Below are 12,664 nucleotides of genomic sequence, written 5' to 3' on the forward strand. Positions count from 1 at the left end.
CGGCATGGCGAGCCCATTGGGGGGCGGAGCTAGGGCCCTGCACCTAAAAGAGTGCCGGGAGCTGTCTGCATGCACAGTAGAGCATTCGCGCATGCGCAGTAGGCTCCTCCCATGATGATGATGGCTGCAGCGTGGGACCCGATGCGCCCGGCCCCTATCCCTGGCCAAGTGGCCGGCCGCTGCCTTCCCACACTGAGGCTACAAGAAACAGGTTGGTGCGGGGAGACTTTTGATCCGGGGGGGGGGCAAGAGAGGGGCGGGAAGGAGGAGAGTTTTGATCTGGGGGGGGTGGGGAGGAGAGGGTGTGATAACTATGTAGCCTGTAATTTTAATGAGCTTACTCAAGACTTTCCTTAACTCTGTTGATGAAAAATCTTTCCATGAGCAGGAGGTATTTCTATTTCTTATTTGGATATTTTGAAAAAAATTATGTAAATATGTTTTGTCTCTTTACTTCTTTTATTTTTGTAGTTTAACTGCCCTGAATGCTTCTGTTGTATAGTAAATTAACTTTGCGAAGTTTGTCATATGATGTCCTGTATAGCTGTTTGATCCTATTCACATTCTTTAGTCAAGTCATTAAGTACCTACATGCGCTGATTTCTTAAACTCTCTGCAAGGATTTTCTGTGCGGCCACATACGCTGCCTTAGTTTGGAGCAACTATTAGCTGTCCAAAGTGGCTTAAATGGCCAAAACTGGCGTAGGTGGCTGGTAACGCCCACTTTTGAACAAAACTAAACTAAACAAATCCTAACTAACTCACTTACACGGGCGCAAATTGAATGTGCAAAATGGAGATTTTAAAATGCCCCAGAAAAATCAAGTTGCTCCTGTTATGCTCATAAAGTAATGCAACTGAGTACTGTAGACAGTGTGCAAGTGTGACCTTAGCTCCTTTATTTAAACTCGAGTGCTGTTACAGCATGGGAGGCCTGCTTATATACAGTGCTCCCAAGGGATGCTGGGATCCCTTCAGACTCCAACAGGTAGGCCCTCTGGTGTGATACAGGTTGTCAAGTGTTAGAAACATCGAAACATCGAAAATAGATGCAGGAGTAGGACATTCGGCCCTTCAAGCCTGCACTGCCATTCAATAAGATCATGGCTGAACATTGAACTTCAGTACCCCATTTCTGCTTTCTCGCCATACTCCTTGATCCCTCTAGTAGTAAGGACTACATCTAACTTCTTTTTGAACACATTTAGTGAATTGGCCTCAATAACTTTCTGTGGTAGAGAATTCCACAGGTTCAACACTCTCTGGGTGAAGAAGTTTCTAAATGGCTTACCCCTTAGCCTTAGACTGTGACCCCTGGTTCTGGGCTTCCCCAACATTGGGAACAATCTTCCTGCATCTAACCTGTCTAAACCCGTCAGAATTTTAAACGTTTCTATGAGATCCCCTATCATTCTTCTGAACTCCAGTGAATACAAGCCCAGTTGATCCAGTCTTTCTTGATATGTCAGTCCCGCCATCCTGGGAATCAGTCTGGTGAACCTTCGCTGCACTCTCTCAATAGCAAGAATGTCCTTCCTCAAGTTAAGAGACCAAAACTGTACACAATACTCCAAAGTGTGGCCTCACCAAGGCCCTGTACAACTGTAGTAACACCTCCCTGCCCCTATACTCAAATCCCATCGCTATGAAGGCCAACATGCCATTTGCTTTCTTAACCGCCTGCTGTACCTGCATGCCAATCTTCAGTGACTGATGTACCATGACACCCAGGTCTCGTTGCACCTCCCCTTTTCCTAATCTGTCACCATTCAGATAATAGTCTGTCTCTCTGTTTTTACAACCAAAGTGGATAACCTCACCCAACTTAGTGTCATCTGCAAACTTGGAGATACTACATTTAATCCCCTCATCTAAATCATTAATGTACAATGTAAACAGCTGGGGCCCCAGCACAGAACCTTGTGGTACCCCACTAGTCACTGCCTGCCATTCTGAAAAGTACCCATTTACTCATTTACTCCTACTCTTTGCTTCCTGACTGCCAACCAGTTCTCAATCCACGTCAGCACACTACCCCCAATCCCACGCGATTTAACTTGGCACATTAATTTCTTGTGTGGGACCTTGTCGAAAGCCTTCTGAAAGTCCAAATACACCACATCAACTGATTCTCCCTTGTCCACTCTACTGGAAACATCCTCAAAAAATTCCAGAAGATTTGTCAAGCATGATTTCCCTTTCACAAATCCATGCTGACTTGGACCCATCATGTCACCTCTTTCCAAATGCGCTGCTATGACATCCTTAATAATTCATTCCATCATTTTACCCACTACCCATGTCAGGCTGACCGGTCTATAATTCCCTGTTTTCTCTCTCACTCCTTTTTTAAAAAGTGGGGTTACATTGGCTACCCTCCACTCTATAGGAACTGATCCAGAGTCAATAGAATGTTGGAAAATGACTGTCAATGCATCCGCTATTTCCAAGGCCACTTCCTTTAGTACTCTGGGATGTAGTCCATCAGGCCCTGGGGATTTATCGGCCTTCAATCCCATTAATTTCCCCAACACAATTTCCCGACTAATAAGGATTTCCCTCAGTTCCTCCTTCTTACTAGACCCTCTGACCCCTTTTATATCCGGAAAGTTGTTTGTGTCCTCCTTCGTGAATACCGAACCAAAGTACTTGTTCAATTGGTCTGCCATTTCTTTGTTCCAGTTATGACTTCCCCTGATTCTGACTGCAGGGGACCTACGTTTGTCTTTACTAACCTTTTTCTCTTTACATATCTATAGAAGCTTTTGCAGTCCGTCTTAATGTTCCCTGCAAGCTTCTTCTCGTACTCTATTTTCCCTGCCCTAATCAAACCCTTTGGAGCAGTGGGCGGGTAAGTGGAGCTGAGTCCATGGCCAGATCAGCCATTATCTTTTTGAATGACGGAGCAGGCTTAAGGGGCTAGATGGCCTACTCGTGTTCCTAATTCTTATATTATGTTCTCCTGTGCTGAGTTCTAAATTTCTTCCAGTCCCCAGGTTCGCTGCTATTTCCCAAAGGGTCTATGTCCTTTTGTAACTTCCTGCAAACTTAGATGAAGGAAGAGAGAATTTATATACAAGTCATTAATATATATGGTGAGAACTATGGCCCCAGTACAGGTCACTGGGGAACACTACTTGTCACAACCGGCCAATCAGAGAACACTCCCTTTTTTGGGCCCAAATTTCCAAAAACTCATTTTTCCAGCGTAATAACCTGAGATGCGCCGACTTTGTGCGCTCAAAACGGCGCCAAAGAACGTACTCACAATTATAGCTGCTCTGCTGCATGTCTTGGGTCCTGGACAGTGGAATGGGGAGGGGGGGAGCTACAGCCCTGCGCTGAAAACAGTGCCGGCAGCTGTCCGCATGCGTAGTGGAGTCTGCGCGCATGCTCCTCGCCCTCCCAGTGCGTCCAGCAGGCTATGAGTGGGACCCGATGTTCGTCACCCCTATCCCTGGCCAAAGGGACAACCCGACGTTTGCTGCCCCTATCCCTGGCTGAAGGGACAACCCGATTCTCACTGCCCCTATCCCTGGCCGAAGGGACAACCCGATTCTCACTGCCCCTATCCCTGGCTGAAGGGACTACCCGATACTCACTGCCCCTATCCCTGGCCAAAGGGACAACCCGACGTTTGCTGCCCCTATCCCTGGCTGAAGGGACGACCCGATACTCACTGCCCCTATCCCTGGCAAAAGGGACAACCCGACGTTTGCTGCCCCTATCCCTGGCTGAAGGGACGACCCGATACTCACTGCCCCTATCCCTGGCCGAAGGGATGACCCGATACTCGCTGACCCTATCCCTGGCTGAAGGGACGACCCAATACTTACTGCCCCTATCCCTGGCCGAAGGGATGACCCGATGTTCACCGCCCCTATCCCTGGCCGAAGGGACAACCCGATTCTCACTGCCCCTATCCCTGGCTGAAGGGATTACCCGATACTCGCTGACCCTATCCCTGGCTGAAGGGACGACCCAATACTCACTGCCCCTATCCCTGGCCGAAGGGATGACCCGATGTTCACTGCCCCTATCCCTGGCCCAAGGGACGACCCGATGCTCGCCGCCCCTATCCCGGGCCGAGTGGCCTACCGCACAGGCTGGCCGCTGCCTTGCTGCGCTGAGGGCTACAAGAAACAGGTTGGTGCAGGGAGACTTTTGATCAGGGGGGAAAGAGGGGCAGGAGAAAAGAGGAGAGTTTCTTTAAATGATTTAGAAAAAGTTTCTGTCAATGGCACAATGCAACTGGCTGTTAAGAGGTGAGAATGACCAGAGAAAACTTTCCTTAGGTTTGGTCTCTCAGTACCAGCAAATATCTGCTCGTGGCTTTTGTTTTGATAGTAATCATGACTTCGGTAAATTTTTTTTAAATCCCACCAATTCTTAGTGAACAACTGCATGGATGCCCGTAGACACCCTGTTGGGAATATTCCATCAACCCCCATGGGTGCCTTATTGGGGAATAACTGCATGGGCACCCCCAGGTACCTTGCACAAGTGACCATCGTTCATAGCCCTGCTGCAAAATATTTCATTCTTAAATGGTTTTATGAAACCCTTTATTTTCTGATATAAATGATATTAAAAAGTGCATATTTTATGAAGCTTTATATAGTGGAATAAATTATGCAGAAGTTGCAGTACAAGATCTGTATTAGTTGTTGTGAAGATGTTTAGTGCTTTGCAAGGTCCTCTGTGCTTCCCTTCCGCCCCATCTCTGGCTACCTGCGCTGATTTCTTAACTCTCCGCAAGGGTTTTCTGTGCAGCCACAAGTGGCCACATACACTGGCCTAAGTTAGTTTGGAGCAACTATTAGCTGTCCAAATTGGCTTAAATGGCCAAACGGCTGTAACGCCCCCTTTTGAAAAAAAAACAAACAAAAAAATCCTAACCAACTCATTTACACCGACGCAAATTAAATGTGCAGAATGGGGATTTTTAAAATACTCCAGTAAAATCAAGTCGCTCCAAAAAAAATGGAGTAACTCCTGGGCAAATCTGGGCCCATTATCCCTACCCTTGGTCTTCAATTCCCAACCAATTACCAAACCATGTCACAAAGTTACCTCCAATTCCATGCGTTTTCAATTTTGCTAATAATCTTTTGAAAGCCTCAACTGTGAAACTTTCTTTCGTGGTTTATTGTTGTTTTTTAAAAAAGCTATCTTAACATCCCATGCAAGGCAGTGGCAAATGGAATTTAATTCAGAGAAGTGTGAGGTGATGCACTTTGGGAGGGCTAATAAGGAAAGGGGAGACACATTAAGCGATAGGCCACTTAATAGTGTAGCGCAGTAAAAGAGGAAATAGCAGAAGACTTGACCATCATTTTTCAGTCCTCTGGATCTGGGCATGTTGCCGGAAGATTGGAGGACTGCTAATGTAATACCCTTGTTTAAGAAGGGAAAAAGGGATCGGCCGAGGAATTATAGGCCTGTCAGCCTAACCTCAATGGTGGGAAAACTATTGGAAAAAATCCTGAAAGACAGGATAAATCTGTATTTGGAAGGGCAACGATTAATTAGGGACAGTCAGCATGGATTTATTATGGGAAGATCTTGGTTGACTAACCGGATTGAATTTTTTGAGGAGGAAACCAAGAGGGTCGATGCGGGTACTGCGTACGATGTAGTATATATGGACTTTAGCAAGGCTTTTGATAAGGTCCCACCATGTAGACTGGTCATGAAGGTTAAAGCCCATGGGATACAGGGCAAAGTGGCAAGTTGGATCTAAAATTGGCTTGGAGGTAGGAAGCAAAAGGTAATGATTGATGGATGTTTTTGTGACTGGAAGGATGTTTCCAGTGGGATTCCGCAGGACTCAGTACTGGGTCCCTTGCTTTTTGTGGTATATATCAACGATTTAGATTTGAATATAGGGAGTATGATTAAGAAACATAGAAACATTGGGCCCAAGTTTCGAGCCGCGCCTAGAACGGCGCAGTCCCGACCTGGACGCCCGTTTTTCGCGCCACAAAGTGCACCTAAAAAAACCCTCCAGATTCTCCACCTCCCTGCAGATCCTCTGGCCCTCGGCGCAGCGCAGCAGGAGCTGTAGGGGGCGGAGCCAGGTCCCTGCGCTGAAAACAGTGCCGGGACCTCTGCACATGCGCGCTACAGTGGGCGCGCAAGTGCAGTAGCTCCAGGTGCCCGAAACTGTGTGGGAGGGCCCGAAGCACGCAGCCCCTACCTAGCCCTGGCCGAATGGCCTCACTGGGGCTGCGTGAATAAGGCTCCTCCCACGGCCAGCTCCTGCTTCCTCCCGACCCGACTCCCACTTCCCGCCTCCGGACCGGACCCAGCACCCGCCAGCCCCCCCGCCCCCAAACCGGACCGGACCAGACACCCGCTCCACCCCCACCCCCCGCCTCCGGATTGGATCCGACCTGACCTCCCTCCCACCGACCCAAACCGAACCGACCTCCCACCACCCCCCCGACCCGACCCAACGCCACCTACCTGTAAATCTGGTGCTGGGGACGGGCCGGGCCCGGCCCGAGACTATTCAGCCTCCCTCCCCCTTCTCCTTCCTCCCCACCCCACCAATCTCTTCTCCCCCCCCCGCAATCTCTTCTCCCCCCCCCGCAATCTCTTCTCCCCCCCCCGCAATCTCTTCTCCCCCCCCGCCCCGCAATCTCTTCTCCACCCCCCCGCAATCTCTTCTCCCCCCCGCTTCTCGCCCATCCCTCCACCCTTCTCCCCATCCCTCCCCCCTTCGCCCCATCCCTCTGCTCCCCCCTCTCCCCCTCTCTCCCTCCTCCCCCCGCTGTCAGAAACACAGACACTGACAGACAGAGAATGAGACACACACAGACAGACAGAGAGATAGAGACACTGACAGAGACACAATGAGGGGGGCATCCCAGCACGCTGTTGGAGGGCTCCCGGTGCTGCAGTCGGTAAGTAGAAAATGTTTTATTTATTGATTAAAAAAAATATATATATATTTCTTATTAATTTTTTTTGATTGATTTATTGATGTATTTATCATTTATTATTGATGATGGCTCTTTATTTGTAAAACTGAAGTGTTTAATGTTTGTAAACTTCCCTTTAAACACCCCCCACCATTCCCTACGCCTGATTTGTAACCTACGCCTGATTTTCTAAAGTGTAGACAAGGTTTTTTCAAGCGTACAAAAATCTTCACTTACTCCATTCTAAGTTAGTTTGGAGTAAGTTTTCACTGACGAAACTCTGAAATCAGACGTAAGTGGCTGGACACGCCATCTTTTGGAAAATAAATTCTGTTCCAAAGTGAAACTGTTCCAACTGACTAGAACTGGAGCAAACTAAATGACGAGAATTCCGATTTCTAAGATACTCCGTTCTACACCAGTTGCTCCTAAAAATCAGGAGCAAATCATGTGGAAACTTGGGGCCATAGAAAATAGGTGCAGGAGTAGGCCGTTCGGCCCTTCGAGCCTGCACCGCCATTCAATGAGTTCATGGCTGAACATGCAACCTCAGTACCCCATTCCTGTTTTCTCGCCATACCGCTTGATCCCCCTAGTAGTAAGGACTACATCTAACTCTTTTTTGAATACATTTAGTGAATTGGCCTCAACAACTTTCTGTGGTAGAGAATTACACAGGTTCACCACTCTCTGGGTGAAGAAGTTTCTCCTCATTCGGTCCTAAATGGCTTACCCCTTATCCTTAGACTGTGACCCCTGGTTCTGGACTTCTCCAACACGGGGAACATTCTTCCTGCATCTAACCTGTCTAAACCCGTCAGAATTTTAAACGTTTCTATGAGATCCCCTCTCATTCTTCTGAACTCCAGTGAATACAAGCCCAGTTGATCCAGTCTTTATTGATATGTCAGTCCCGCCTTACCAGGAATCAGTCTGGTGAACCTTCGCTGCACTCCCTCAATAGCAAGAATGTCCTTCCTCAAGTTAGGAGATCAAAACTGTACACAATACTCCAGGTGTGGCCTCACCAAGGCCCTGTACAACTGTAGTAACACATCCCTGCCCCTGTACTCAAATCCCCTCGCTATGAAGGCCAACATGCCATTTGCTTTCTTAACCGCCTGCTGTACCTGCATGCCAACCTTCAGTGACTGATGTACCATGACACCCAGGTCTCATTGCATCTCCCCTTTTTCTAATCTGTCACCATTCAGATAATAGTCTGTCTCTCTGTTTTTACCACCAAAGTGGATAACCTCACATTTATCCACATTATACTTCATCTGCCATGCATTTGCCCACTCACCTAACCTATCCAAGTCACTCTGCAGCCTCATAGCATCCTCCTCGCAGCTCACACTGCCACCCAACTTAGTGTCATCCGCAAACTTGGAGATACTACATTTTATCCCCTCGTCTAAATCATTAATATTTGCAGACGACACTAAAATTGGCTGTGTGGCTGATAATGAAGAGCAAAGTCTGGGGCTGCAGGAGGATATCAATCTACTGGTCAGGTGGGCAGAGCAGTGGCAAATGAAATTTAATTCAGAGAAGTATGAGGTGATGCACTTTGGGAGGGCTAATAAGGAAAGGGTAGACACATTAAGCGATAGGCCACTTAATAGTGTAGATGAACAAAGGGACCTTGGAGTGCTTGTCCACAGATCCCTGAAAGTAGCAGGCCAAGTGGATAAGGTGGTTAAGGCGGCATATGGAATGCTTGCCTTTATTGGCCGAGGCATAGAATATAAGAGCAGGGAGGTTATACTTAAATTGTATAATACTTTGGTTAGGCCACAGCTGGAGTACTGCGTGCGGTTCTGGTCGCCGTATTATAGGAAGGACGTGATTGCACTCGAGAGGATGCAGTGGAGATTTACTAGGATGCTGCCTGGAATGGAGAATCTTAGTTATGAGGACAAATTGGCTAGGCTGGGTTTGTTCTCATTGGAACAAAGGAGGTTGAGAGGAGACCTCATTGAGGTGTACAAAATATTGAGGGGCCTGGACATAGTGGATAGGAAGGGTCTATTTCCATTGGTGGATGGGTCTATTATGAGGGGGCATAGTTTTAAGGTGGTTGGTGGAAGGTTTAGAGAGGATTTGAGCGGGGGGGCGGGGGCTTCTTTACGCAGAGAGTTGTGGGGATCTTGAACTCGCTGCCTGGAAGAGTGGTGGATGCAGAAACCCTCACCACTTTTAAGAGGTGGTTGGATGGGCACTTAAAGTGCAGCAATCTGCAGGGTTACGGATCTAGAGCTGGTAATTGGGATTAGACTGGATGACCATTTGTTGGACGGTGCAAATATAATGGTAAGTACTGCAGAGAATAAGAATACGGCCAGAGTGATCTCCTGGACTAGTTTCGATCGCCCGGATGGGTCAGAGAGGAATTTTCCCAAATTTTTTCTCCCTAAATTGGCCTGGGTTTTTAATCTGGTTTTTGCCTCTCCCAGGAGATCACATGGCTCCGGTTGGGGTAGAGTGTGGAATGTTTCAGTATAAGGGGTGTCGCAGTTGTGTGAGGCAGACTGGTTGGGCTGGGTGCTCTTTGCCTTTCCGTCATTGTTCATCGGTTTATCGGCTTTGTTGGCCGGAACGGAAACGATGGGCCGGAATGGCCTCCTTCTGCGCTGTAAATTTCTGTTTCTAGCTGGTTTTCTGAAATCTCAATAAAAAAATCCTAATTCTCAGCAAATTCTCCCCTTCGGATTCTCAACAAAATAATGACGGAAAGGCATTTCCTCTGCCTGCCTTTGGCTCGTTTGCTGTGGACGAGTTCCGAGTAGAGCGCTTGCTTTGGGAGTCTCGTGTCTGGCATGCGAACTATGTGGCCTGCCCAGCGGAGCTGATCAAGTGTGGTCAGTGCTTCAATGCTGGGGATGTTGGACTGGACGAGGACGCTAATGTTTGTACGTCTGTCCTCTCAGGGAATTAGTAGGATCTTGCGGAGACATCGCTGGTGGTATTTCTCCAACGACTTGAGGTGTCTACTGTACATGGTCCAGGTCTCTGAGCCATACAGGAGGGCGGGTATTACTACAGTTCTGTAGACCACGAGCTTGGTGACAGTTTTGAGGGACTGGTCTTCAAACACTCTTTTCCTCAGGCGGCCGTAGGCTGCACTGGCGGCGGTGTTGGATCTCATCATCGATGTCGGTTCTTGTTGATAGGAGGCCCCCGAGATAAAGGAAGTTGGCCAGGGCTGCACCGTGGATCTTGATGTCTGGGGGACAGTGCTGTGCGGTGAGGACAGGTTGGTGACGCTTCGACTCACCCTATCCCGGAACCAATTATCTTATATGTTTCAATAAGATCACCTATCATTCTTCTGAACTCCAATGTGTATAGGTCCAACCTACTAAATCTATCTTCATAAACCCCCTCATCTCCAGAATCAACCAAGTGAACCTTCTCTGAACAGCCTCCAATGCAAGTATATCCTTCCTTAAATACGGAGACCAAAACTGTACACAGTACTCCAGGTGTGGCCTCACCAATACCCTGTACAGTTGTAGCAGGACTACTCTGCTTTTCTACTCTATTCCCTTTGCAATAAAGGCCAACATTCCATTTGCCTTCCTGATTACTTGCTGTACCTTCATACTAACTTTTTGTGTTTCATGCACAAGGACCCCCTCTGTATTGCAGCACTTTGCAATTTTTCTCCATTTAAATTATAATTTGCTTTTCTATTATTTCTGCCAAATTGGATAACCTCACATTTTCCCACATTATACTCTATTTGCCAAATTTTTGCCCACTCACTTAGCCTGTCTATATCCCTTTGCAGATTTTTTGTGTCCTCCTCAGAATTTGCTTTCCCACCCATCTTTGTATCATCAGCAAACTTGGCTACATTACACTCGGTCCCTTCATCCAAGTCATTAATATAGATTGTAAATAGTTGAAGACCCAGCACCGATCCCTGCAGCACACAACTAGTTACTGTTTGCCAACTGGAAAATGACCCATTTATCACGACACTCTGTTTTCTGTTAGTTAGCCAATCCTCTATCCATGCTAATATATTACCCCCAATCCCGTGAACTTTTATCTTGTGCATCTTATGTGGCATCTTATCAAATGCCTTCTGGAAATCCAACTACACCACCTCCATTGGTTCCCCCCATCCACCCTGCTCGTTACATCCTCAAAGAACTCCAGAAAATTTGTCAAACACGATTTCCCTTTCATAAAACCATGCTGACTCTGCTTGATTGAATTCTGTTTTTCCAAATGTCCCGCTACTACTTCCTTAATAATAGACTCCAGCATTTTCCCAACGATAGATGTTAGGCTGACTGGTCTATAGTTTCCTGCTTTCTGACTGCCTCCTTTTTTAAAATAAGGGCATTACATTTGCGGTTTTCCAATCCGCTGGGACCTCCCCAGAATCCAGGGAATTTTGGTAGATTACAACCAGTGCATCCACTATCTCTGCAGCCACTTCTTTTAAGACCCTCGGATGTAAGCCATCAGGTCCAGGGGACTTGTCCGCCATTAGTCCCATTATTTTACCAAGTACTACTTCATTAGTGATAGTGATTTTATTAAATTCCTCCCTCCCTATAGCCCCTTGATTATCCACTATTGGGATGTTTTTAGTGTCTTCTACTGTGAAGACCGATGCAAGATAATTGTTCAACGTCTCTGCCATTTCCCTGTTCTCCATTATTAATTCCCCAGTCTCATCATCTAGGTGACCAACATTTACTTTAGCCACTCTCTTCCTTTTTATGTACCTGTAGAAACTCTTACTATTTGTTTTTATATTTCGTACTAGTTTAGTTTCATAATCTATCTTCCCTCTTTATCATTTTTTTTTAGTCGTTCTTTGCTGGCTTTTAAACATTTCCCAATCCTCTGACCTCCCACGAGTCTTGGCCACTTTGTATGCCCTGGTTTTCAATTTGATACCTTCCCTTATTTCCTTAGTTAGCCATGGATGGTTATCCCTTCTCTTACAGTCTTTCTTTCTCATTGATATATATTTTTGTTGAGAGTTATGAAATAGCTCCTTAAATGTCTGCCACTGCTCATTAACCGTCCCACACTTTAATCTATTTCCCCAGTCCATTTTAGCCAACTCTGCCTTCATACCTTTGTAGTCTCCTTTATTTAAGCTTCGGACACTGATTTGAGATCCAACTTTCTCACCCTCCAACTGAATTTAGAATTCAACCATATTATGGTCACTCATTCCTAGAGGATGCTTTACTACGAGATAATTCATTAATCCTGCCTCATTACATAGATCAAAGATAGCCTGCTCCCTGGTTGGTTCTGCAACGTACTGGTCAAGGAAACTATCCTGGATACATTCTATGAACTCTTCCTCATGACTACACTGGCCAATTTGCTTTGTCCAATCAATATGAAGGTTAAAATTGCCCATGATTATTGCCATTCCTTTATCACAAGCCTCCATTATTTCTTGATTTGCATTCCGTCCAACAGTGTAGCTACTGTTAGGGGGCCTATAGACTACTCCCACCAATGACTTCTTCCCCTTATTATTCCTTATCTCCACCCAAACTGATTCAACATCCTGATCCTCTGAGCCAATATCGTTTCTCAGTAACGCACTGATCCCATCCTTTATTAACAGTGCGACCCCACCTCCTTTCCCTTTTGGTCTGTCCTTCCGAATTGTTAAATACCCCTGAATATTTAGTTCCTAATCCTGGTCACCTTGCAACCACTTCTCTGTAATGGCTATAAAGATCATACCC

The 12,664-nt window shown here is 46.6% G+C and overlaps 1 protein-coding gene across 2 annotated transcripts in view; it reads right to left on the reverse strand.

Annotated features, from left to right (window-relative positions):
- plod2 (procollagen-lysine, 2-oxoglutarate 5-dioxygenase 2) overlaps window positions 1-12,664 on the reverse strand; it is a 181,640-nt gene that overhangs the window by 34,356 nt on the left and 134,620 nt on the right. The window lies entirely within an intron of this gene.

The sequence above is a fragment of the Pristiophorus japonicus genome, chromosome 6, assembly GCF_044704955.1.
Source record: "Pristiophorus japonicus isolate sPriJap1 chromosome 6, sPriJap1.hap1, whole genome shotgun sequence".
Lineage (NCBI taxonomy): Eukaryota > Metazoa > Chordata > Chondrichthyes > Pristiophoridae > Pristiophorus > Pristiophorus japonicus.